Genomic DNA, 5,014 nt, shown 5'->3' with positions numbered 1-5,014 from the left:
TCCGTTCGCTAATATGTCTATGGGGCGGTTCGCTGGCAAAATCGTTACAACACCGTACAAAAATGCTCGGCAGCATTTCGTTTTTCTTTACGTTCTGAGTTCAAATACCAACAAGATCGACTTTGCCTTTTATCCTTTCAGAGTCGATAAAATACGCAACAGTTGAGCACTGGGGTCCGTTTAATTGACATACGCTCTTCTCCGAAATTGCTGGCCTTGTGTTAAGATTTGAAACTAATATGCATAAAAGAGCGTCGATATATCAAAGTTAGGTGGTGAATTGGCATAGTGGTTAAGACGTTGTCTAAAATGACTTCAAATATGTTCTGGTTCTCTGTGCTCTCAGTTCAAATACTGCCTTGGTCAACTTCACCGTTTATCCTTTTGCAGTAGATAAATACAGTACTTGCTTAAGTAATATATCTGTCTAATGATATAGTGAGAGTGTTACATAAGATGTTCTGCTGTATCCTTTCCAGGTCTTCACACCCTGAATTGGATTTCCTACTAGTATTACTGACCAATTTATGGTGTGAAACCAATCCTTGGTATACAGCTAACGATGATAGGCCTCCACTGTCATTCTGGGACAACCTCGTGACGATTGGAGACATGATTTGGACGCAGTGATCCGAAAATTACACGAGCGGACGTTTAGAGAAAAAAAGATTAAGCGATATGAAGCAAAATAACAAAAGAAATATGATATAATAATCACATCTAACATTAGCGCAACATAAAACCGTAAGAGAAGGATACAGTAGATAGAGCCTATCAAAGGAATCTTGGTGTATGACTGGTAACCTTTTATAAAAACAAAAATAAAGATTCGGCTTGTATTTCTAGCTGGTCCGAGTGACTGCATCGGCAATCTCTCATGACTCGGCACAATGAGCATATACAAAATATGGTTGAGTGAATATATTATAGAAAAGCATACTAATAATATATAATGGTTTGAAAAACTCCCACTAACTAATATTATCCAAACGAATGTCATAGACAGCCCTATGGAGAGTTTGTTTTTTTAATCGGAAATGTTCAAGGGAGGTAACTCTAGTAAGCTCAGCTAAGTGAAATTTTCAGACAATATATATATATATACATATATTGAACTCATTTGCTTTCGTATTTCATGTTGTTTACTATTGGTGACGACTTGTACCCATGTGTGTGTGTGTGTGTGTGTGTGTGTGTGTGTGTGTGTGTGCGTGTGTGTGTGTGTGTGTGTGTGTGTGTGCGTGTGTGTGTGCGTGTGTGCGCGCGCTCACACACTACAAACTGTAATATGTAAGACTGCTATAGAAGGTTAGAATACAGCATGTCAGATACGATGCGAACTCTGAATGTAGAGTGTTCTTAGTATGTAAGACAAAGTATTTTGAGTAGCACTCAACCAGTTCTGCCATCAGCTGAGTTCCTATGTCCTCACGAATTATGTGTGCTGCTTGCAAAACAGTTTCAATATGAAACCATAATTAAAGAGGTTTTGTTTTACTTAGGTGTCTCTTTATTTTATGTCACGGTCAGAATTTATCCTTTATCTGTACCTAGACAGGGCGTTAGGGCGCATTTCTGGACAAGTTCTAAGGAAGATCCTCAGTTACCTTTGAAGCCAACCTGCCCTCTTCACGAAACCATATTTTCAAAAGTCAAAAAAGATCAAGACAGATACATCTTGATACCAGTGTAGTGCATACAGTCGAACTCATGACAAAAGGGGACGAAGCGAATAGCACTAGATATTATATCTTTCACTTAATATCTATGGGTTTATCTTATTTCATCGACCCACAATTTTGAACGGCAAATTGACCCCTGTATAAATTCAGAAGGCATAGTGCCGTAACGAGTTACGCAAAACATATTCTTCGACATTAATTATTCTACCAATCCTGCACCTTTATGTCGTTAATTCCATGGGAAATATATGAAAGCTCATAGCTTCATCCCTCATCTAAATCCATTTGAAGTATTGGGTTCATCCTTACAAAGAATGAAGATGTTACATTCGATAACGTAGTGGTAAACAAGCCAAAATATCAGCTGTTATAAGGTCTTTCATGTAATCATAACAGGAAATGAGTGTAAGTTCACTAAGTGCAATTTTGTCATTAGAAGGTGTATATTGCTCACCAAACTCTTATCAAATTCATACAAAGTAAGGTATAGACTGAATTATCTTATTTCTTAGTTTCACCGCAGTATGGCATTTGTTAACCTAGTTCTAAGTAGATAGAACAGTACCGGTCTAGTAACCTAGTTCCATGTAGGTGTATCTAGTTAACCTTGATCTATGTCGGTACAACTGTAGGGGTCTAGTTAACCTAATTCTATTTAGACGTATATGTATGAGAAACGTTGACTTAGTTTTTGAATCTTAGCAATATATCTACGTAAAGTTATCGTAGTTCTAAATCCTTAGAGTTTATTCAAGTCTAAGGTGATAGTACGAAGGTATTGTAACACAGTTAAAGTTAACCTAATTTTAAGTAAGTTGTTCAGTATACATATAATCCACATATTGAGAAGATACTTCAGACTTGGGAGTGTTACCTTTGCTACAGGTATAGTCATGAGCATGATAGACCAGGTTAACATACTATGTTGGTGTTACCGAGTGGATATGTTGTCTAAGCACAAAAGTTGACCCTGTTCAAACAGACCTGTGATTAACAGAATTAAATCATGAGCTACATGTTTTTATACGTATATATACATACATGTGTGGAGGCGTAATGGCCCAGTGGTTAGGGCAGAGTACTCGCAGTCATAGGATCGCGGTTTCGATTCCCAGACCGGGCGTTGTGAGTGTTTATTGAGTGAAAACACCTAAAGCTCCACGAGGCTTCGGCAGGGGATGGTGGCGAACCCTGCTGTACTCTTCCACCACAACTTTCTCACTCTTACTTCCTGTTTCTGATGTGCCTGTAATTCAAAGGGTCAGCCTTGTCACACTAAATATCCCCGAGAACTACGTTAAGGGTACACGTGTCTGTGGAGTGCTCAGCCACTTGCACGTTAATTTCACGAGCAGGCTGTTCCGTTGATCGGATCAACTGAAACCCTCGACGTCGTAAGCGACGGAGTGCCAACAACAACAATACATACATGTGTATGTATGTACATATACGTATATAGCTTAATTTTCAAGAGTTCTTCCTCTTTCAAAACGATTCACTATGACGTGAGTGAACTTGACAGCTATTTTTAGCTGGTCATATAGACTACGTAGAAAGAGTTCTTGTCTACCGCGACAAAGTTGATAGAGCTGACAGTGTGCGGGTTCACATCTCAGTGGATGGGTAATGTATGGTGATTACTTCTTTTAGTAAAATTTCGATATGTTCTAATTTTAATTAGATGTTTTTAGACTATTACTTACATATTTGCTTAGATTAGACAATTTTTTTTACATAGATGTTCTAAATACATAATATTTACCTAAACATAAAAACGGACAAAAAAAAAAACTACTGTTGCTGGGCTATATTGTTACCCACCTTCATCTAATTACTTTTCAGTAGTTATAGGTCACCTCTATATTAATGTGTATAAGGTGCGTATGGGAAGAGTTCGTAGTGTGTGAGTAATGTAGGGTGAATATTGTTTATTCAAATTTAAATATATTTCTTAGCTAAGTAAATGTATTTTAACTCGCTCTAAATAAGTAGCATTGGATAATTGTGGTGTTATTCGGTTCTATGAAGGGACAATGCGTAGCGAATCGTTACCTTTATGTTAAGTGAATATTGTTTAGTACAGTCTCTCTCCCTCTCTGTAAAGAATCATGCTTTTTCTTGGGAAAGATACTGCAGTAGTTTTGCCATTGCTTTGCATATTTATTTATGTTTAACTGCCGTCTCCTGCTCTCTTGAGATTCGCCTTGAAATACAGGCATATTTAACCTTTATCTAGCGAGAGAGGTGCACGCAACATCAGAACTCTTCGTACATCAAGTGGGCCTGTGTGACACGTCTAGGGGACCAGACCTCCTATGAATCTTGTATGCTTCAATCACAGGACTATTCCCTGATAGCTGATACATGACTGGCGTCCGACTTCCTCGGGTCTCAGTGAACCCGGAAGAAGTGGTAAGTATGGGACAATCCAATACTCTCCTTATCACTTAACACCCGAGATACAGCCTCACCACAATTGCAGTTTAATATGTTTCCCAGAAGACTAAGAATGAACCCCAGTATATTACTGCTACTTATCTGAACAAGAATGATAATACTTAAGATGGCAGAAGAAGGAACCTCATTTTTAAAACTTATTTCCTACAGGAAACTTGTTTTCGATAGGTGAACTCGCCATATCGCGGTTCACCTATCGCGGCTTTTCATTTAAGCTTACACCGATTCCTCTGTGGTGCTGTTTTGCATTTATAATAAAATGAATATAAACAAATTATAAAAATAATTCTAAAAATATACTGTACAGTACTGTTTGTACTTTGTGAATTTTCGCCTATCGCGGTTTTTTTTTTGGTGGGGGGGACGTAACACCCGCGATAGTCGAGGGATTATTGTATTCGTATTATATGACATTATATGACATTCTTTTCAGTCAACCAATATGTAATTCTCAGTATTTTTGATGGTTTGTTTTTCGCTAAATTGGGTGAAACAAATATCAAAAGATCTTCGTTAAAAAGCGCAGGTTTATAGTTATTTCTTTTTAATAATTATATCATTTAACCGTATTCATCGTCGCAACACACACACACACACACACACGCGTATACATGTATGTAATATATTTATACACACACAAGCATGTATATATATATATATATATATATATATATATATATATATATATATATATATGCACGCACACGAGAACACATCTGAATGTAACCAATTTGTCGGGTCGTTATTGAGCTGGGTAGATTAACTTTTGCTTGTAGCCGTTGCGACTCAAATACCTGAGCTCAAAAACCTGCGAAGTTAAATTTACTTCATTCTCTTTGGGGGTTGATTTCCTGTTCTACGACCGATTCTTTTTT

Source organism: Octopus bimaculoides, chromosome 13 (assembly GCF_046866305.1).
Source record: "Octopus bimaculoides isolate indiv1 chromosome 13, ASM4686630v1, whole genome shotgun sequence".
Lineage (NCBI taxonomy): Eukaryota > Metazoa > Mollusca > Cephalopoda > Octopoda > Octopodidae > Octopus > Octopus bimaculoides.
Note: the sequence above shows the minus strand (reverse complement) of the source record.